The 23,669-nt window shown below is 42.1% G+C and overlaps 1 protein-coding gene and 1 non-coding gene across 3 annotated transcripts in view; both read right to left on the bottom strand.

Moving 5' to 3' along the window:
• ETV6 (ETS variant transcription factor 6) overlaps nt 1–23,669 on the bottom strand; it is a 195,813-nt gene that overhangs the window by 156,845 nt on the left and 15,299 nt on the right. The window lies entirely within an intron of this gene.
• On the bottom strand, nt 3,789–3,884 carry LOC134404370 (U6atac minor spliceosomal RNA). The gene has a single exon (XR_010025876.1). It is a non-coding gene; the product is annotated as a U6atac minor spliceosomal RNA (small nuclear RNA).

Raw genomic sequence — 23,669 nt, 5'->3', positions numbered from 1 at the left:
TCCATGGTAGCCCACAGTCACACAACGGTGGAGTTGGAACATGTGTGGTGAGTACCTCCTAAAACCTCCACCATTGAGTAGAGTTTTCACACTGCGTAGAGAAAAGTGTTGTGTGAACTGAGCCGCTGCATCATTTACAATGCTTAATACTAAATGCTCTTTAATTTAGTTCTGTTTAATTTATTTGGTTTTATGTTCCGTTTTAAATTAAGATTTTGCTTTTGATCTGTATGTTACTGTGTTAGACACCTTGACTATTTCTTCGTGGAAAGACAAGATACAAATTAAATGAATAAATAAAAACATTCTCCCACCATTTCTCTTTCACAGAAAAATAGACTCTGATTCAGTACACTTAGATGTTAATTATTTACTTTTAAGGGATTACAAGTGTAGGCTTTAACTTGTTTGTATTAAATTGAGATATCCTTTTAAAAGAGAGATTAATACTACATAGAATTGAGATCTAAATAGAGTTCAAAAGTCAGGTTTTTTTAAAAAAACAATGCATCATTGTTTTAATATGACCTGACCAAAAAGCAAGAACAGGACAGCTTCCATCTCACAAGGCTTTTGGTTTGCAGAAACGTCCAGTTATACCACAGGTTGGATAATTAAAACAATGGGCCATCACAGGTTTCAAGTTCAACCAGAGGAGGGGAGGAAGTGAATAAACTGGCTGCACCAGCCGAACCTTATTGTGCTTTAGTTTCCATTCCACTCTTTGCTTTTTTCTCCCTGGGGCAGCTCCATAAAAACCTGCCAAACAAAGGCAAACCCACAGGGTTGAGCTTTCAAATTTCATCTAACATCCACATTCTAATTTTGAAAAGCCATTCAAGTAATCTCTTGCCATGACATCAAGCACAGCCAATTTTACAACTTATATGACTACAGAATACCATAGTTTAACTGGATAAGAGAGCTTACCACTGTTGTAATAATGCCAATATCAAAGATCATGGCAGAGTTCTTGTCCAAAGACAGATTAATTTTGCTTACAAATGAGATACCCTCTCCCTCACCCCACCAAAAAAACAAAATATTCTCCTTACTTGCTCTTTATAGAAGTATTATTAGACTTACACTTTAGTGATTCTCTTTTCTCTTAACAGTAAAGGATCTAACGTTTTCCTTACAAAAAAAAATTAAGAACAGATGTTTTCCTAGGTACATACGATTGCATTTGCTTGTCATCAACACAAAAAACACTGTCAGTCTATCTGAAAAAAGGATCTCATAGAACTGGATTAAGGTACAGAAAGAGGCAGTAAAAATATCAGGGAATCAGAGCATCTCCTCTACAAATAAAGGATAAAGTGGTTCAGCATCTTAGTTTAGACAGAAGATTACTAAATTAGGAGAGAGGGGAATTGCAGAGATTTATAAAAGTACGCAGAGCACAGAAGAAGTTAACAGAGAATTTTGTCCCCCAACTCCCATAGTAGTAGAATTCAAGGTCATCCAATAAATGTGATTGTCAGAAGGTTCAGGAATGACCAAAAAAAGTACATAATCTATGGAATCTACTACAGCAAGATGTGGCTTTTTTAAAAAAAAAGAAGAAGAAGAAGAAGAAACCCAATTAAATAATGGAACATAGCAGATCAACCCTATGCAGGCTCATGTTCATCAGTGCACACTAACGTTAATAGACTTAGGTGTACACATAAACAGACTGATCCTATACAAAGTTGTTAAATGGATTTTTCAGGTTCTAAGACTTTTGGATAACCATGGCAGCCTGTTGCCTTCAAGAAGCCCTGCTTATGAGCTTCCTAGAGTCACCAGGCTGGTCAATTCTGGAAACAGAGTGCAAGGTTAGATGGGCTTCGGTCCAACTGAACAGGGCTGCTCTTGTGTCTGTGGCCAATGGCCTTCTATAAAGAGGCCACAATCTCTTAACTGTCCTTAGTAGCCGGGTCAAGCTGTGCTTTCACACAAAGGTTAGGAACAATGCCCTGTTCCCTTCCAGCTCTACGTTTAGAGCAGGAAAAGGCTGGGGGAAGGCCCTCCTTGACGACTGTACTGCTGAGAGACAGTGTAGGGCTAAAAGGGGTACCAAGGGCCTGTCAGCTTGACTCTGTGTGACAGAGGTACTCAGAGGGCCTCAGCAATGCAGTGCCTAAACAATCCCTAGCCTTCCTCCCAATCATGGGGCTAGAGCGGGCAACTCCGGGATGATCCTTGCCCCACTCTGCAGATCCAAGGCTGGGAAGAAGGGCTCTCCCACACTGGAGGCCTTCAAGAGGCAGCTGGATAACCATCTGTCAGGGATGCTTTAATTTGGATTCCTGCATTGAGCAGGAGTTTGGACTCGATAGCCTTATAGGCCCCTTCCAACTCTACTATTCTATGATTCTAAGAGAGCTGGGGCTTATCATGTTGGGCAAAGGGCAGTGGCACACTTGGCCTTTGATGTGACACTGTGGAACTGTATTCAAGAAGTATGTAGAGTTATCTGGGAGGAAGCACAGCTGAACCCAGTACGTCTTGATGCATAACATGGTGGAATTTCCAATGAACTGCCAAGCTCCTCCCCATTTCCCTATAAAACTACTTATGCCATACATTAGGATTTACAACTACTACAGAGGGTACAAGGTAAACCAGGAATTGTAGGGATGCCAAGGAGGGCAACATAGTTCATGAACAATGGGAAAATATAATAAATTCACATATCCTTTTGAATTCAGACCTGGTTGTGTGAAATTATCCAAGATCTCAATGACAGAAGAGACCCTCAAGCTTGAGTTCAATCAGGTACAGGCTTGCTGAAATGGTGGAAGCATTTCTTGTGGCAATTTGGGGGAAGCAATGTGCTTCAAAATTATCATTTGACATTTATTTATTTATTTATTACATTTCTATACCACCCCATAGCCGAAGTTCTCTTCACCAATGATCTGTCCCTCAAAAGAAAAGAAAAATCCTTATTCCAGCTTGAACTCTCATTCTGAAATCAGTCTCTCTTCAAATCCCACCCCCCTTTCTCTTTCAGTCTCATTGGTCCTCAAGAGCCATTCCTATCACAGACACAGCTCTGCCAATCTAATGTTCTTCCATCACTTCCAGGCAGGAGAGATAGGACACATTATGTTTGGCCCTTAGTGCAAATTCCTATCCTGCCACCCAAGTCATGTCTTCGCACTCACCCAAGTATTCCAGGCAGCCCTGCCTGCCCATGACTTCTGCTAAGCCAATGGAAACCTTGAGGGGACCTGGCAAGTCTTCCTGCCAATCCCCGCTGTGATGATAAAAGCAGAATGAGCAACTAATGATGGACAACACAAACAATCTATGGACTGTGAATATCAGAATACATTTACATGAGCTCCCCGGCCCTCTTGGTTTTAGCATCATCCTCATAAGAGAATCGTTGAAAGACACTGCGTGAGCCTCACTGAAATGTCAAGATTGTTTTTTCTTGTATTCAGATCCAACCCTTTAACCAGCCTTCCCCAAAGACAGCACCTCTGACTTTAATACCCATAATGGTTTTATTACATGTATGCCTTGCTCTTCCTTCAAATAACTTGGAGCAATTGACAGTACCCAGAAGGCCTCTCACCCTCACAGCTTAAATGATCAGAGCTGAATAGCTTCAGCAGTAGAACTGCATCAAACCAATTCTTCAGTAGGAGAAACTTCAATGGGTCCCAGTCTCCTCTAAGCTGGGACCTTCCAGATGTGTTGGACTACATGCTGGTTGGGGAACATGGCAGTTGTACTCCAACACTTCTGGAGTGCACTGGGTTGGCGGAGGCTTCACTATGATCATTGCAGTGACAGAAGGCTCTTACAGGTGTGCATTTTATAGGCCATGGGAGCCTTTTCTATCCTTACCAAGGGGGATGCTAACCTTCTCTCCTTTCACACAGCACCCATACTTAACTTGCATGTAGAAAAACAGGAAACTTCATTCAGCCCAAGTATTTTTAGCTCTATAAGCATACAACTGTAATGTCAAGGACGCTACAAGAAATTAAATCACTTCCTAGGTAACGATTCTTGCAGCTCTATTGTCAACCTTCCTGTATTAGTGCAATCATCAGACCTAGCGTCTATCACCTTCAAGGGTGGGGTGGCAAGGCAAAGTTCTGCAGTAGAATCCCAGTGAACAAGCGTGACTTTGAAGCTTTTAAAAGGGTTCAGGGAGATTCTCCTGACCTATCCTAGTCTCTGGTTGTTGAGGGACTTTCTTGGCTGGCTGCCTGCAGTTCAGTGCTTTGGCTAGAGCTGAGTGCTGTTGCACAAACTCAGTCCCATCTGAAATCCTTCCAATCCTGGGATCATGACCTCTGGCACCAGAGCTCAAGTCCTGACTGCAATTCACAGTATAAAAAGAAGAGTTTGCACAGTCTGAGAATTATAACTTTTATTTTAGAACCATGAACATAAATTGCTCCTGCTTTTTAAAGGTCAAGGTGATAATCTCCCTGATACCATCCTACAAAGTCTGTGACCTCCATCTTTCTTCCAGATTGAAAGGGCCAAAACTGAGCTCGTCTGCCTCTAAACAGTAGCTTCAGTGGTCAAAGAAGCCATATGTGCTACCCTTCCCTCTACCCCGATCTGAAGGAAATTTTTAAAAACACATACAGAGTATGCCAACACCGACCTACTTACCACAAGATCTCATGCCAAAAGTCTTGCATTAGGCAATTGGCAACTCAGAGGCGTGCACAACAGCTGCTACTGATATGCGGAGTCTTGTCTGAAGTCTTTTTCCACAGGTGTGATTTTACTTCTTGGTGGTGCAACCAAAAGCCTAAAACATAGTGCAGGGGTTGTAAAGCTTGAGTCCCAGATTATATACACACACGCCGTTCCTCAGAAGCTACTCAGGGCTTCCTCAGTGAAAAGTAATAGATCATAGAATCATAGAATAGCAGAGTTGGAAGGAGCCTACAAGGATGGCAAGCCCTTCCCTGAAAGAATCTTATTGTCAATCTTATTCTGAAGTTTGCAGCTATGGGGGTGAAGTCTTCTGTGCTGGGGAGTGGGCAAGAAGGTGAGGTTTATTCTGTCATCACGTGAAGTAGTAACCATAGTTTCAGACCATGATTTAAACTTCCAACAAGCAAACCATAGTTTAGAAGTGCGTATTTGCTTTCATTTTCTGCCTTCTCAAGGTCAAAAGAGGAATTTTTTAACAATTTAAAACAAGAAATAAAGGTAAAATTAGAAGAATATAAAAAGATAAAATTATCATGGTTTGGGAGAATAGCACTTATAAAAATTAGGATTTTATCAAAAATTAATTTTATATTTAGAATGTTGCCAATTAAGATATCTGAAAAAGAACTAAAGAGTTGGCAAACTATGGTTAATAATTTTTGTAATGGAGATAGGAAAGCAAGAGTAAATAAAAAAAAATGGTATAAGACGCAGAAAACAGGAGAATTAGGGCTCCCAAATATTAAGTTATACTGCCCTGTTTCCCCGAAAATAAGACAGTGTCTTATATTAATTTTTGCTCCCAAAGATGCGCTAGGTCTTATTTTCAGGGGATGTCTTATTTTTCCATGAAGAAGAATACGGTACACATTTATTGTTGAACAAAAAAAAAGGAAATGTATTACTTGTATACGGTATACGGTCACCAGACGTTCCCCCCCCACCTCAGTCACCCCTGTGTGTCTGTGCCGGCCAGATTCCACACAATGTGCCCGACTCCTGCCCCGCGCGACTCACTCACTGTCTAATGGTGAGTCAGCCAGACTCCGTCAGGGCAGAGCGAGCAGCAGGCGGCAGAAGGCGCCAGCTTGTCCTGGCGGCGCGGGCTCTCTGATTTAAAGAGACCTCGCACTGCCTTAACAGCTCCAGCTGCGCTGCGGCCAATCAGTGAGCTGCGCGGCGGCGCCCGCCACTGCGGTCCAGAGGAGTCAGACGCTTTACGGTAGCTTCGCTTTACGGTAGCTTATATTCCGGGGTGGCCTTATTATCGGGGAGGCCTTATGTTTGAGGGAGGTCTTATATTACAGCGAGAGGCAAAACTGGAAGTAGGTCTTATTTTCAGGGGATGTCTTACTTTCGGGGAAAGACGGTATGTAGCAAATCAGTTGAGATATGTAATAGAAAGTATTATAGGAATAGTGGATTTAAATTGGTTAGAAGATTAAAAAAAAGAAGATATAGATTGGAAGTTAGAAAATACATTTTTTAAAGATTATAATTAAAAATGGGGGGAATAGAGAACCCTCTCTTAAAGAATGTATTAGAAATTTGTATTAGAAATATATTTAGAAAATATATTTAAAAATTGGCTCCAGTCATCTCCCCAATAACACCAGTGGTGGTAATGAGGAACTTTCCCAAAAATTTAAAAAAAGAGTTGGTAAAGCAATTAAAAGAGGGGGAAATGATTAAAATAAGAGACTCGATCGAGAAAATGAAAAGTAGGTAAGAAATAAAAGGGAAATTAAAAGAGAAAACTATATCATGGTTCAACTGTATCCAATTGGAACAATGGACAAAGAAATGGTTAAAGGATAATAAAGAATGTAGAGGAAATACTAAATTCAAGGAGCTGATTTTACAAAAAGAAAAAGAAAAGAAAGAAAATAAACCAATAAAAGGATTAATGAGTGAAATATATAAAATACTGCTGGAAACGGAAGATCAAGAAGATTTCGTTAGGATGGTATAGGAGAGTGATTTGAAGGAGGGAATAGAACAACAGAACTGGGGGAGGATATGGAAACAACGAGTGCTAAAGAGTATGTCCATAAGGATAAAAGAAAATTATTATAAATTGATTTGGAGGTGGTACTTAACTCCACTAAAATTAAATTTAGTAAATAAGGGGAATTCGGCATTATGTTGGAGAGGATGTCGGGAGAAAGGAACGTATATCCATGTGTGGTGGAATTGTGAATATGTAGAAAAACTATGGAAAATGGTGTTTAAAGAGAGAAATTAAATAATTGGATTGAAGTTAGAAGAGACACCAAGTGTAGCATTGTTATCAATGTACGGACAAATTAAATGTGCTCAAACGATAAAGGAATTAATAATGAATTTGTTAACAGCTGCAAGGTTAATGATAGCTAGAAAATGGAAGGTTCAAGGGGATTATTACATAGAAGATTGGTATAAAGAAATATGGGATGTTGCTGTTAATGATAAACTAACATGTAATATTAGAGTAAGAAGAGGAATAACAAAAAATAATGATTTTGAAGAGATATGGAAACTGTTTCTAGAATGTGTTTTATTAAAGGGGAGAGGAAGAGCACCTCCAGAGGATTCAATGCAATTTTGGAAAGTAGAATAAGATCCCTAGGGATGGGGTGTACTTATTAATGTTAATGAGTAATAAAAAGTATAATGTGTAGTTAAATATTGAAGATGGATGTTTTTGTTATGTATGTGTATTGTTCATATATGTGTAGTTATGAAAAATATTAATAAAAGGTCAAATTGCATTGCATGCTTAGCATGTAGCATGCAGTTTTATTAAGTTTGTTTTATTTAAGTATGCCCTCCCAATCCTAAAAGGGACCTCAGCGCATGTTCCCCTCCCCCGCAATGGTTCCCCCTTTATAGTAGTTAACATGAGTTACAGCATCTCCCACTGGGGGATTTTCAGGGATGGCACGGCAGGAAGAATTAAACCTCCCATGCAAACCAAAGTCCTGATCTGGACTGAGCCTCCTGCATTACTTTTAAATAAAGAAAAACCTTACCAAGAGCTGCACATTATGCCCCGTATCTGAGCTCAGTACAGCTATATCTATAGCGCAGCAGCCTTGGAAGTGGAGCAGTGGCTAGAAACCTGTTTGTCAAATGCAGCCACCTTATCAAACCATAGTTCAGCTTCCTTAATCGAGATTGGTCATGATGAAGTCCAACAGGCCAGCAACCACAACCCTATCCAGAAGTTATTATTCATGTAGAGATGCTGAGTAGCCTTGCCCTAACATTGCGCAGGCCAACTCACCTTCCCTAGCATCTACAAATACAGTGCAAATACCTGGGGAGAGGCACCCTTTGCATGTATACCTGTATGGATAAAGGTTTCCACACAATTTGAAACCCTGCATAAACAGTTTTCCAGGTTGTGTGAAATCCTTCACATATTTATTTATTTATTGCACTTATATACTGCTCCCATAGCCAGGGCTCTCTGGGCAGTTTACAGAAATTCTAAAATTAAGATAAAAACGAGTATACAAAATTTAAAATTCTAAAACACAGAACATACACACATAAAGCATTAAAAACTGTTAAAAAACTAAACATGTGGGTGATTAAGATGTGCCGCCATATGCCTGGGCAAAGAGGAAAGTCTTAACCTGGCACCGGAAAGATAGCAGCGTCGGTGCCAGGCGAGCCTCATCAGGGAGATCGTTCCACCACCGAAAAGGCCCTGTCCCTCGTTGCCACACTCTGAGCCTCTCTCGGAATAGGCACCCAGAGGAGGACCTTTGATGTTGAACGTAGTGACCGGGTATATTCACGTCGGGAGAGGCGTTCCATCAGGTATTGTGGTCCCAAGCCGTGTAAGGCTTTATAGGCTTTAAAGGCTTTATATACATATACAACTGTATATTCAATGCCCTCCCTTTGCCAACTGAAACATACAAGGAAATTGACATGGTGAGGCTACACATATCAGGCAGGCAAATCTGCACTCTTGTGAAATAACAGGGGAGGGGGAGAGGGAATAATAGAAAAAAAATGGCCCCATTCGTGTACTCCTAAAGGCTGGGAACATTGGTGAACAAGTGACCGTCCCTCCAAAGTGCCATTTGGGTGGTGGAGGGGAAGTCACTAGCAAGGGAGGCTGGAAGCACCACTGGCAACATTGCGAAGAGTGGCACAGGCTTTTTTGCTGCTCTTGCCAAGTGGCTCCATAGCCAATTCTGCCAACTCATGATAAAATTGCTCTCCTTGGACAGCATGACAACCCACCATGGGCATGAACAACCCTAAAACGAGCCATGATTTCTCAGGGTAGCTTGTTCAAGAAAAATAAGCCACCCTGCAGAAAAGAAGCTGGGTTCGGACAACGCCACAACCCATGGTAGGCTGCCCATGGTAGGTTGTTGTGTTGCGCAAACCCAATCACAGCAGCCAACCAGTTGTCTGAGGGAAGCCCATGAGCAGGACATGAGTGCAATAACACCCTCTCATTCATGTTCCCCAGCAGCTGGCATTGAGAGGCACATTGCTTCTGATACTAGAGGCAATACATAGCATGACTGGTAGCCATTGATAGCTTTATCCTCCATAACCAGGGTGTCTCACTCCCAGTTGTTTAACAATAGCAACAACAAAATGACTCCCGCCACCCTAAATTTTATTTCTGGAATGAAGAAAGTTTAGAATAACTGGGACTGGAGTTTTGTGTGGAAGGACTGAGAGCTATGTTCTGTTCTGCTACTTTAAAACAAATTCCTGGGCTCAGAATTCTTTCATTCTAAGTGTTTATCATTTTGTGCCATGCAAAGGAAGATCCCGCAAGCCTCAACCCTTACCCGACAACATGCCCCAGAATCCTCTGCAATGACAGGAGTTCTGTAGCAGGTAGCAGGAAGGACGTTTTAAGCTACTGATAAAGCAAAAGCACTTTTTCCATTTCTATGGGCTACTTTGGGGAAGGCATGTCAAGAATCAGTGAACATACAGGAAAAAAGGGCAACATTTGCTGAAAATTCAGGAGGATGAAAACAGAAAGTGAAGACAAATTATAAGCAGAAGCAATAAAACCAGACTGGAGAACATGTGAACAGATCTGTAGTCAAATATTTACTTTGGACTTTATGACTCTACTGTTATTACTACCAATCAGGAAGTATGTGAAAAAGCTCTTCAAAAGTAAACACAGAGACCTCTTTTTCCTACATATAATTAAGCAAGCCAGTAATTCTAAATTGCACCACAGATCACTGTTCTGTTTCCTTGGGGATGGGGAGGGGGAGAACCCTCACATGATGACAGGACGGCAGAATCCTTTTTTGGTAGGGACTGAATTGCCTCCCCCTGGGTGGGATGTTGTCACCACCACACCAAGCCAATTTTGTATCTCTCTGTGCTGAGAGTGTCACGGAGAAAGGGACTCCGCCAGCACTGGGAGGAGCGGGGTCTCTGGCTTTGTGCAACATGTGCTGACCTTATAAGGGCACCATGTGCCACATGAAAAGACGTGGCCAGAGCTAGAAAGATCAGCTGTTCCTCTCACTGCTGCCCGAGGCTTCTTCGCCCACATCCCTGTTTACCTCTGATCTGAAATCAGAGGTAACAGAGGGGATTCCCTCTGGGGGCAGGGCTTAGAGGACAAGCTACTCTACTCTCTGGAGAAAAGCAAGGAGGCTACATGGGCCAGACGCCAGCGGTTCCACAGCCCTGCATTAAGGTTCCTACTTGGAAAGTCACTTGAAATGCTTCTGGATTAAAATTTAACTGTACTTCAGTTAAATTGTACCCAATGTGCAGGGGAGCCAGAAAAGTGTGGTGTTCATAGAATCACAGAATAGCAGAGTTGGAAGGGACCTACAAGGCCATCGAGCCCAACCCCCTGCTCAATGCAGGAATCCACCCTAAAGCATCCCTGACAGATGGTTGTCCAGCTGCTTCTTGAAGGCCTCTAGTGTGGGACAGCCCACAACCTCCCTAGGTAACTGATTCCATTGTCATACTGCTCTAACAGTCAGGAAGTTTTTCCTGATGTCCAGCTGGAATCTGGCTTCCTTTAACTTGAGCCCGTTATTCCGTGTCCTGCACTCTGGGAGGATCGAGAAGAGATCCTGGCCCTCCTCTGTGTGACAACCTTTTAAGTATTTGAAGAGTGCTATCATGTCTCCCCTCCATCTTCTCTTCTCCAGGCTAAACATGCCCAGTTCTTTCAGTCTCTCTTCATAGGGCTTTGTTTCTAGACCTCTGATCATCCTGGTTGCCCTCCTCTAAACATGCTCCAGCTTGTCTGCGTCCTTCTTGAATTGTGGAGCCCAGAACTGGACGCAATACTCTAGATGAGGCCTAACCAGGGCTGAATAGAGAGGAACCAATACCTCACGCGATTTGGAAGCTATACTTCTATTAATGCAGCCCAAAAGAGCATTTGCCTTTCTTGCAGCCATATCACACTGTTGGCTCATATTCAGCTTGCGATCTACAACAATTCCAAGATCCTTCTCGTTTGTAGTATTGCTGAGCTAAGTATCCCCCATCTTGTAACTGTGCATTTGGTTTTTATTTCCTAAATGTAGAACTTGGCATTTATCCCTATTAAATTTCACTCTGTTGTTTTCAGCCCAGCACTCCAGCCTCTATGTGGGGCTGCCGTTAAAAAGTCTCTGGAAACTACAACTGGTGTAGAGTGCAGCCACCAGTCTGCTAACAGGGGCTGTCTTCTGGGAGCATGCAACTCCCCTACTGAAACAACTACACTGGCTTTCAATTTCTTTCTGAACCTAATTCAGTGTTGACGATGAGCTTTAAAACACTTTTTAATTTGAAACTAGAATATCTGAGGGACCACCTTCTCCTGTACAAACCTGCCTGACTACCTTCAAAAGAGGCTCTGTTGTGTGTCCCAACATCCCCATAAAGGTATCTAGTTGGAACTAGGGAGAGGGCTTCTCAGTGGCCATGGAACTCGCTCGCAGAAGGAGGTCATTCCATTATATGAATTATGTCTTGAGCAGAGAGGAATACAGTAATAGCACTCTCATTTACTGAGCTGCTGAGGCCCCATTCTGTGAGGTATGGAACTAGGCCTGATATATACTGCCAATTCATTTTCAGGTCAAGGGTTTTAGATTCTGGATGGTTAAGCAGCCGCAATGCTCAGAACCAAACAAAACTGGAAACTGCCTATTTACTGCACAGCATTAAATCACATGATTCACCTTCAAAGTATCTTTCCGGTACTACTTGGCAGGCTCCACCATCAGCATCACCGATGCAATGGTATTGGCCTCTCTCTAGGCCTCTTAATAAATAGTAGATGCATAGGCCATCTCTGTTTAGTTCCATTAATGGAAGCCACTAAAGCTGCTATGAAAAATCTTGAGTCTCTAGTTGACTTAAATTACCGTGTTGCCACATTAAATTTATTTAAACACTCAAGTGTTTGGCCAAGGCTGTATGTAGATATTTGGGGCTTTATGTATCCCAGATGGCAGTTCACCTTCTAGCCCTGTTCAGGCAATGGCCAAAATGCATGAGGGCTTTAAATGGGTGGGTAGACACCTCAGGACAGTTCATGCATCTGAAGGAGTAGGTTGTAGTCCACAAAAGTTTATGCCATAATAACTGATAAGCCTTCCAGGTTTCACAGGAATCTTTGTTGTTTTTACAGAGAAAGAGAGAGGGGCATGCAGGAAAAACATCTGCTGAAGACACTAGTCCCCCCCCCCTTCTGAACCAGTTTTTCCCCTGCTCCAGAATATTTACCTGATTAACAGACGAAAAGGGATATAAGGCTGAGAATTAGGGCCATTCCATGGGTTATTTTAAGCATGCAGGAAGCCGATTCTAAGTAGCCACTCACCACACCTACCTACAACATCCTAAACCATAGTCCTAAGCATTCTGTGCACCTGCCTCAGGCCCATGTGGTTCCACTTCCTCCTCGGAGATGGGTACAAGGAGGCGATCAGAAGCATTCATTTCCATTTTCAATCAATTGGGTTTTCTCATTATGTACAAACCCTAGACAGCCTGTGGCTAGCATTAACTATTGTTTATTGAAACAAGTCAACTGCAAACAGGAATTAATTACCCTGGCTTTTTTCAATAAGCCATAGTTAACACTAACCACAATCCCCAATATGAAGACAATGAGAAACCATGGCTATTTGGAAATGGAAGCAAAAGCTTCCAACTGTCAGGTATAGGTACAAGGCCGGCCTTGTACCTAGTGGGTAGATTTATTAGGAAATGGTTTGAGAATGTCAGACGTTCCCTGCAAGCTTATCTCTGTAAGAAGTTCCCAAGGGAGTAGTTTGTTCACTCCCTGGCTCGGCCTTGAAGCTGCTAGCTCTCTGGGAACTTCAGAGTGTTTTGGAAAAGGTGGGGGCCGCTCTTCGAAGTGGATTGTAACATCCTGCCCTCTTGGCATGTGGGCATGGCTTATAGGTCAGAGGACCTGTCTGTCAAGTGGCTTTGAATAGGCCTTAAATGCTGGTGCAAAGCTGGAAAAGCTTTGCTAGTTTTCATCTCTCAACGCAACGCCTGACCTCCCTCCTACTTTGGATTCCCATCTCTGCTTGGGACTTTGAAAGCACTCTGCACATGGACGCTTTGCTATTTGGACTTTGGTTATCTAAGAACTCTGCCATGAAACATAGTGAGATTTTTCATAGACTTGGACTTGCATTTGCTGTGGATTCTGTGTTTTTGGCCAGACTCAGGTGGCAGGGAGTCCCCAGTCCTTAGCAGAAGGATGGAACTCCTGGGCCTGAGGCTTAACCTTTCCTGAAATTGTGGTAACAGGGTCAGCTCAGTAGTGGTAGGCTGAGATTGACAAGTGCATGACAGATCACTCTGCCCAGCTCTGGTGGCTCAGAGCAACCTTTCCTGGGACTTTGTTTTAGGAGATTGGCCATGTTCCTTGGAGGTGCCAGCGTATGCAGCATCTGGAGAAGCTCAAAGCGGTTACTGGAGCACCCTATTCACACACACCCTCCAAGTGTTCATTTCATAAAAAAGAGCCTATAGCTTTCTAACCATCATTCAGCTTTAAGTGTGTTTTGGAGACTCTGTAACCATTAGGCTTGTCTACCGTGCGATTTCCTCAATAAAAAAAGTCTCACTGATGTGAGTGTTTCATGTCAGCTTGCCAGCAGGTGTGAATACCAGAGGGAACAGGCATGAACACGACATCAACCTTCTCTTCATAGCCACAGCCATAGTTACGTCTCTCTACTGGACATAACTATTCTGAGCAATGGTAACTAGCCTTTGAGCATAGAAAGTTTTGAACAATTACAGGCCAACTTTACGCACATTTACACAGAAGCAAGTCCCACTTTGTTCAATTGGGTGTATTTGGAAGCAAGTACACATAGGACAGCATCTTTCGCCTTCAAGGAAGTGATCTGGTTTAGTTTGTGTACATCGGTGCACAGAAAGCCAAGTTTAAACCTTCAAACAGATATAATGCTATAACGGAAAATGTTTAACGGCTGCCCGGCCAGAGTTTTCTGACTATGTTTCTAGGTTATACCAAGACTGTCTTTCTCTGCAAACCAGGATTTTTAAATGGAAACCATGTTTATTCAGGAAATTATTTCAAAACAGGAAAATGACTTTTTTAAAAAATCACATTTTTTCTTGGCAATTTAAATCATAGTAATTAGGGTGGCGGGATCCACCTTCGACCATAGTAGCCCCATAGTTTATTTATTTATTTAAAACATTTATATCCTGCCCTATATCAATAAGATCTCAGGGCGGCGTTCAGATAAAAGCATACAGTATAAAAACAGTAAATATACACAGCTAAAAACAATTTAAACCAGAACAGAGCATTTTCTGAAGAGTGGAAAAGAACAAGATGCAGAGTAGGGCAGGGGAGGAGAGAGAAATAAAAGGGAGAGTACATACATCAATGCAGATAACCACACCCAATGTTGGTTACAGCTGCAACTCTGGTTCTGGAGGGCATTGCATATCGGGTGAGCAGATGAAAAACAAAAGCGTTATCTATGGGGACTCTGTAATGATATGCTTTTATTTATACTCAAGGCATGACACCAAAATAAAAAAGGTTCTGCCAGTGTAAGCCTTTAAATTCCCAGTATTCTGTTTTGGACAAATTACAATTTGAATTTTTCCCCTAGGGGCCAAATTGGGAGCCTGATCCAGCCAAAATGGACTAGATACTAAAACATCCAAGATTTAAAAAAATTAAAAGTGGACCTCATGCTGCAAGTTAAAGGTTTATTGTAATCATGGGTTTGGGGAGACTGATGATAGCAGAGTGGTTCAGGACTGGACCATAGAATCATAGAATAGCAGAGTTGGAAGAGGCCTACAAGGCCATCGAGTCCAACCCCCTGCTCAATGCAGGAATCCACCCTAAAGCATCCCTGACAGATGGTTGTCCAGCTGCCTCTTGAATGCCTCCAGTGTGGGAGAGCCCACAACCTCCCTAGGTAACTGGTTCCATTGTCGTACTGCTCTAACGGTCAGGACGTTTTTCCTGATGTCCAGCTGGAATCTGTCTTCCTTTAACTTGAGCCCGTTATTCCGTGTCCTGCACTCTGGGAAGAGATCCTGGCCCTCCTCTGTGTGACAACCTTTCAAGTATTTGAAAAGTGCTGTCATGTCTCCCCACCATCTTCTCTTCTCCAGGCTAAACAGGCCCAGTTGTTTCAGTCTCTCTTCATAGGGCTTTGTTTCCAGACCCCTGATCATCCATGTTGCCCTCCCACTTGGAGACTGGACCACTAGCTTCGACTATTGGGCAGTATAAAAATGAAATAAATAAATAAAATGTAATAAATAAATAAACGTCCTGGAACTTTAAAGTAAGACATGAATTAAGCCTAAGCCATGTGTGACTGCAGAGGATTTGTTTCAGTCCCATTTTAATTCTGATTTAATCAAGCATTTCACTCCATGGAGTTACTGTGAGCAAACATTCTTTAGTACAGATGCCAATGGATATCCATCACAGTTTCGATCGCTTGTTTTGACTGAAGCAATAGCTTGGCCCATTTTCAGAAGTAGCAGGGGCTCCCCCTCATAATAAGATTGGCATCAATATCACACCTTAATATTGAGCAACATAATGCAGAAGACAGGGGCAAAGGAGCGCCTTTACTTCTTGCGCCATACAGGAACTTGCTCCACACACAACTCTCCATATGAGAGAGCTGAGGGTGGGGAGAGACAGGAGGGCACGGGGATACACACCTTTGACCCGTACATTTCCCAAGGGCCACTGGGTCTTTTATCCTGGAATGCACTGCTCTGCAGCCGGCTAGGACATCAGAGAAACCTCCCTCCTCTCTTCCTGTGGGTGGAGCGCCACAGCTGCTACCACCACTGCCATCCTGACTGGCTAAAAGAGATTTAAAGGGAATGGGATCAGGAGGTTTAGGGAGCTGAGGTGGTGGGTGAACTGCAACTACAACTAAACTGGCTAACAATGGAAAAGGCCTGGTGAATAAAATTCCTGGTCTACTTCTGGTACCTGAATGGTTGAAGACTCAGTGCGAGGTAAACCTCCCAGAGGGCAGGACGCCACATGAAGGGTGCCACCACCACCACCACCACGTGAAGGATGCCACCACCACATGAAGGGTGCCACCACCACCCTTTCTTTAGTTACCACCTGCCATAATTCAAAAGGCAGAGGCAAGAATACCTGGAGAAGAGCCTCAGATGATGATCTTAAGATTCAGGCAAGTTCATGTGGGAATAAGCAATCCTTTAGAAATCTGTGGGATTTCTAAAAGGATTTCTAAAGGATTTCTAAAAGGATATGGGAGCAGAAAATTCCTTAAGTATAGGATAGAGAAATATAGTTTTGAACAATTTAAATTTGGACTGCTGGAAAATCAGTTTAAAATCAGGAGAGTAGAAGTTTCATTTCATTAATTAGTTGAAAGCTATTCAGAGGAGCTGCAAATTCAAGAGCATTTATTTATTTATTTTATTTCCAGCATAACACCATAATAAGGAAGTAGAGGAAGAAAATATTAAAGACAGCCTTTCATTATAACCATGAAAGGTAGATTTTGTTTTAAAATTGTGTCAAGTTTTCAGTACAGTTTCAGCACTTAACACACTTACCAGACAGTAAGTCCCATTGGATACAATGGGGCCTACTTTTGAGTAAACAAACATGGAACTGCGTTGCAGGCACCTATATCGAGGTTTTGTTTATATGCACACTTATCAGTTAAAAGGCAGATCATTAACTGAATGCGAGAAAGGGCATGTGAACTCAGACAAGTTGTGCTCTACAAGGCCAGCATGGTATCCAGAACTCTGCACTTTGACATATGTAACAACAGAGTAAGAAGGTGTTTTTCCTGCCCTGTCTCAGAATGTATTAGAAATTCAGTTCAGTTTTTTTTTTATCAGAATTTACACAGTTCGCACCTTCCAGACTAAACATGGATACAAACACAATCTGTGTGGTCAAAAGTGTACATTTCTTAATTTTCAATGTAATTTGTGGACCAAAAAATGCATACATACTTTTGAAGATGTGCATGAAAAATGCATACTTTTTTTTAAGTGCCCAAACATGCTTTAATCAATGGGAGAAGAATGCATACGTTTCAAAGGTGTGCACAACTGATGCATACAGTTGAAAACATACACATGAAAATATGCTTGAATTTTCATGCAAAAAGAAAAAAACAACTATTGCAATCTGATACGGAAATGAGACAGAACGAGCTTTAAGGTGGAATTTGGAGAACTCAATAAATTCACATTTTGCTTGTATGTAGATCCCTACCTGACAAGGCCTAGAACTTATCAACATCCATGCTGAGCAAGGAGCCAGCCTTGGCTACAAAACCATGTTTATCTCATTTAAGTTCCACAATCCTATTTACAGTTATCAAATTCACACATCTAATCAGCAATTGTGTGGAAATGGCTCTGCTCAAGCTGGTCCCACATGATTTAGGCGATTTTCATCAGGCAATTAGCAAGCCACCAAATCAAGGTTTCCAAGCATGAAACCTTGAAATTTAGGGGTGAAGCCTGGCAGCTAAAGGGTGTAACCTGACAGAGCTTGGAACTTAGTGGCACTCGGCAAAGGCAGAGGCTAGCTGGTCAGAGGAAAAAGCCTGGCTGTGCCTGGAGCTTGATGGATGGGGTAGAAGGCAAGGGCTGGAGCTAAGAACAAGAGTTCCACATCAAGTAGAAGATAATTTGTCCCCTTGGATCCATATCCCACACCATAAGAGCCTGAAAAACTAATCTGCTGACTCTTCGGGTCAAGCCAGAATACCTAGCAACTCTGCTTTTGCTGTTAAATGGTGCCTAAACATTGCCATTTGGTTGGGCAGCCTTGGGGCAGGTTTATTTGAATGAAAGGCAAAGAAGCAGAGCATTCCCACATTTTTCATATAATCTCCAGAACACTGGTCTGACTCCAATAAGGCAACTCCTTCAAAGGAAGGTCTCCTCCAACATGAGCCAGCCCAAACACTTAGATGATCATCAAAGGGCCCAGTGTTTGTTCATCCTCTTAAGTGGGATGGGTGAGAGGGCCTTTCAGGAGTTTCCCCACCGCTGGCTCTGGAATTCTCTCCCTCGAGGCTTATGGTTTTTCTCCCTTTTGACCTTCCAATAGGAGATAAAGATTCCTGGGGGGGGGGGACTTTTAACAGTCTATTTTGCTGCTTAAGTCTATTTATTTTGCTCTGAGAGGGGACCGATAGCAACGCCCACTATATATCTAGATATACAAACCTCTTTTTTCAATTATTTAAAGTAAATTAAGATCTAAGGCTTACAGACTATTATAAACATGCAGTGAATAAGTAACAATGTAATAATGCAACTATGTAATTCATGTACATATTGTAGATTTCTTTATTGTTTGTTGATGCTATTTTGGTAAGTTTTTTTGTAAAAAAAAACAACACCAAGTTTTTCCAAAGACATAACACTTTTATTCAAAATGCTTTTTATTTATTTATTAAGGAATGAAGATAATCCAACAGACAAGAGCTGTCCTATTTTTTAATCTCTATGCAGCACTAAGAAAATGTTAGGTTCTTTAAAAATAATTTATTATGTTCATGTTGTGTTTTAACTGTCATTTTGACTTAATTATTGCTATGTTTCCATTAAGTGTTTCCATTGTCTCTCTTGGGTATTTTATATAAGAAGCTTGGAATGCAAATGCTTTTAATAAATAAATTATATACTTGAAAATAAGTTAATTGTGCAGCAATCTGAGCAGGGGCAGGTCCATTTGGGAGTGGACATTCCGCCATCTTGTTTTCAAAGGACTTTTTCTCCCAAACTACATTTGTTACTCTCCAAGATATCTGCTCACATTTGCCTTTTGTTTCCTCACTGATGAAATTTAAACTGCAAGTTCCTTGAGGCATGAATTCTTTTAAAATACAGGAACAGCACAAAAACAAAATCAACCACAATTTTTGTTCATGCAGCCCCCTCAGAACATACAGCCCTGGTACAAGATGCAATGGTCAATCTTTAGGTGCCTCTGCAATCGCCCTGCCTAAGTCACGGAATTGGGGGCGAGGCAGGGAGAATGCAGACAATTTCATCTTCTACTTTTATCCTTCCTACTTAAGGAGGAAAATACAGAATAGTTGCACAATGCCTTTGAGTGGTAGCATTAGGAGCTCTATGTCTGGAAGCACCACTGGAAACTGTTTTTCACCACGGATGTCTCCTCAGGAATATATGCATTCCCTCTCCCTCCCATTTCCCAACTGCTTGTCAGCCTTAACCGGCATCCAACTTTACACCTGCAGTTGTGCAAGCCAAGTTGTGCACAATAATAATGATGATAATAATAACTTATTTCTTACCCGTCTCTCCGATGGGATCGAGGTGGGGAACAACAGCAAGCATAAAATACATAGAATACATAAAATACTGATTTAAAACATAGTATACACTGTTAAAAAACATCCAAAAAGCATACTAAAAGCATGCTAAAAATATCCTAAAATTCTACTAGGCCTGTCGGAAGAGATCAGTCTTGATAGCTTTCTTGAATGCTAAAAGACTGTCAATCATTAGTCAGGGTTCCCATCATAACCAGAATCCGAAGCAGGTTTCAAACGCTATTTAGGGTCAGTGCAGACGCAACACGGGGCAGGGGGATTCACACCAGACTGAACAGGAGAGAAGCACGAATTCTCAGGGCTGGCTTCAGGATTTACAGGGAGCCAGTGTTACGCCTGCACCTGGCAAGTGTAAAACCAGCCATTTCAGTGCCACCCTTCAAGGCAGAGAGGAGGCTTGTACAGCTAAGCGGAGAAGCAAGCAAACTGGCAGACACTAACAGAGCTGGCACAGCTCGAGAGTGCAGCTGCTCCTTGGCTTGGTGAACACAGAAGAAAAGGCAGGGGGTGGCGGTGCAGAGTGGAGAACTCAAAATAAAGAAACTCACCCCAAAACATAAACTACTATACTTAATTTTGCTCGGAAAATTTTTTTTTTTCAATCCTACCGGCCATCTTCCCATTTACAAAACATGTAACCAATGGCTGAAGTGAACTTTCAAAAAGATAGCAAGTGGAACTTGGAAACTGTACTACAGTCATATAAAGACTCCAGGAAGTAAAGGAAGCCTTATCCTTATAGCCAGGGAAATTCTCCTTTTTCAAAGGCTGAGCCTTCATGCCTCTTCTACAGATTCCCTCTGTAACAAAAGCCAGCTTTTTTCTTTTCCTTTTTTTAAAAAAACTAACAACTAATGCTTGACCATACAGCCAGAAGTATTATGAAATCGAGGCTAAATAGGTAGAAGAAAACACACACACATTGACATATAACCATTTCCCTGAGCAGAACAATGCTATCCAAAAGTCTTGTTGACATCAGATGGATAATATTTCCAGACAAGTTTATCCACAATATGGATTTCCTCTCTTTTCATCCTTTCAAAAAGTCAGCCACTACTCGTCGGTCACTGCCCAAGAAGGGTATTCTTTAACACCATGTACTGCAATCTCATTTGCCAGATAATTGTGGCGTGCCGAAACTAACACTGACATAAGAAAGCGAGACGAACACTGAAATAAGAACGCATTTGGTTCCTGGTTCAGGCTAGGAACATAAGGATTGCCGTGATTGATTAGATCAAGGTTGCTGCTCTGTTTGTTTATTTGTTTATTTATTCAGAAAAGTCTGCCCCGCCTTTCCACCACATTGTGCCCTTCAAGGTGGCTTTCAATTCTAGACTAACATTCTGTCTTCAAGAGCATTCAGCGAATGTTCTTAGGAAGCTTACAGGCAGGACCTCAAGTGATGACTTTCCCTGTTACCTACCCCGGCATCTGATGCTCAGAGCTATACTGCCACTCTACAGAGATGGTTCTATTGAACTAGAGTTCAAATATAGTAAATTGCTATATTAATTTGCTGTGGAGAGTGCTAATTCTAAACACACACACACACACACATGCGTTAGCAGCGGTGAATTTTGTAATTAGTTAAGAAGGACTTCCTTTTGGTACCCTAAAGCCCACTGTCAACCCTCTTGATTGGGTAATCTGAAGTACTGGCATTACAAGAGAGAACATTTTCTCTAGTCATTCCTAAAAATGTTATTTTTAGACCACAATAACATTCACATGTGCAGGCATGCTTATACATGTTCACTCAGAAGTATGTACCACTATAGTCAATTTGACTTACTCCCTAGTGTGATTGGTATTGTAGCCAGCGTGTTTTTCCTCCCTAAAATTATACAGCTTGCTATAGCAGGTGAGACTCAAGACAAGTCAGTCTGGAGCAAGGGGGCAGTCACAGGGGCTAAGATAGGGTCAAGTTAATGTCAAGTCCATTAGGGAAGGGCAGGTCTTGCCTCATGATCCTAACAGGTAAGCAGAGCAAAGAGGAAGGGAGGCTGCAAGGGAAACCTTTGCTTACAGTTCAGTTTGTTCCGCTGCATTTATCCAAACCTTGATTTTTATAAGTAAATAGAAGCACATGCAAATATCTGGGAAGCATTTTATAGATTATTCTTTAAAGCTTGTATTTGGGGGCATACTTGAAGCTTCCTTATGTAGGATCAGAACACTGGCCCATTTTAAACCAACGTTTTCTGCTCGGGCCTTGGCTCTCCCAAGTTTCCAAACAAGAGGCCTTTTCTAGGCACAGCTGGGATGTGGGGTCATTTTCCAGACGAGGAGGCTGTCGTTTTGTTTCTTGTTTTTAAAGGGCACTATTAAAAATCGTTACGTCTGTGCTCCCACCTCATTTGCTGATGTATACTGCATTTTGTACATGCATGTGTTGCGCTGTGCTCACAAGCACAATCTCGGGGGGCTGCAGGGAGAGGGGAGGTTTGTACCATCACCCATGTAAAACCTGAAATGCAATGGGGAGGCAGCCGGGCTCCACCCCACCCACACTGGATCACCTTAGCCAGGCACAAGTGGGGATGCTGTCATAAGGGCTACGGTCACTTGCCATGTTTTATGTTCTGCAAGCCTCGGTGGCTCACAGGGGTTGTTCCAAGGCAACAGCATTTTCCAGACAAGGAAAGCTGTGTGTTGGGGTGCAATGCCAAGCACTGCAGAGCAGAGAGGAGGAAGCAGCTGGCACCAGGATCAAGTCAGGAGGAAGGGTCTTGTGCATGTCTGCGTGTGCTTACGGATGCACATGTGCACATTCACACAAACATTTTCTAAATGTGTAATTCTTGACTATATGCCTATTTTGACTTAATCTGTAGGCTGTAATAACACTGGGCCACTTCAGTGATCTAGTTTGTATGAGTTCTTGAGTTCCCTTCCATGGGTTCATGGACTATCTCTTAAACTAGAGATTCTCAGTAAACCCATGTAAAATGGATACATGTTTCCTAGAATGTCTTCTAAATGCTTAATTTACTAATGTGGGGGTGGGGGAGCGTGCAAGAGAGACAGAGAGAGACGTCCTTTTATGTAGGCCTGTACAACTGGAGACTAGATTGGTTTAGGCTGACTTCAGTGACGTGGGCTGGAGAGTTTTCCATTTCATAAGTTCGTTAATAACAATGAATAGATGCCAATCGCAAATATAATATTGAGCAAGCTTGGTGGCTTCAAAGTTGTAATTGTTTTTCAGTTGATCATCCCTAGCAAGAATGTGAGAAAATACATATATGTCATTTAAATGCAAATTCAAATATGCTTTAATTTTTTGCCTCAAATATTTCAAGTCACATAAAGAGATAAAAAATTAAGATGGGGTATTTTTTTTAAAACTTTGTTGTTCGTTTTACTTATATTCAGTAAACATGCTAAATTGGATAACTCCAGTGATTTTCCAATGCAAACTGATTTTTTCCATTGCAAATGACCGTATGCAAATTAGGCTAATTTGCACAGGAATTTTTTCCCCAGAAAATGTTCCAGAAACCCACATCACTGGCTGAACTGTATGGGTCTGGCCGAGTCTCATATATGGCTGTATTGCTTGGCAGCAGGGGGACTTTTAAGCTATGTACCTTAGACAAGCAGGGAGCTTTCTGCCACTGTGGGCTTTGCCTCTAGCACACAGCTTCAATCTCCTGCAGCGCCAGCAAAAGCTGCCCTCCAGCCAAGCCTGGGCACTAGAACTTTGTCTTTAAGAGTTAGCAAGCCAACGCCTGGGTACCCAGGAGCCTTTAACTGGAGACACTAGGAAGGTAACCTCTGCGTGTAGGATGTTCTCTGAGGGGCCACATTTCAAGATCACAGACCATTTTGAAAGACACCACCTTTCCTTTCCCTTCCCCCCCACCCCCAAGATTGCAGACTCCAAATAGTTAGATTAGATGATCTATTTGGTATCATTTACAAAAATGTATCAGCTTAGTTCTTAGGACAGTTAGTTTGGTAGCTAGTGCAAAGCCCTGCAAAAGGTTCAGGCAGTAATTCTACTTCAACCATATGGAAGAGGCAGAGATTGTGGTCTCATTCGAAGAACTTCCTCACATGCAGCTACAAAGGGGCAGTCTAAAAGCCTAGCCCTGGGCCATTACACTAGCCAGGTTCCACCAAGCTTCA

Source organism: Elgaria multicarinata, chromosome 9 (assembly GCF_023053635.1).
Source record: "Elgaria multicarinata webbii isolate HBS135686 ecotype San Diego chromosome 9, rElgMul1.1.pri, whole genome shotgun sequence".
Lineage (NCBI taxonomy): Eukaryota > Metazoa > Chordata > Lepidosauria > Squamata > Anguidae > Elgaria > Elgaria multicarinata.
Note: the sequence above shows the minus strand (reverse complement) of the source record. Positions and strands in the feature narration are given on the sequence as shown.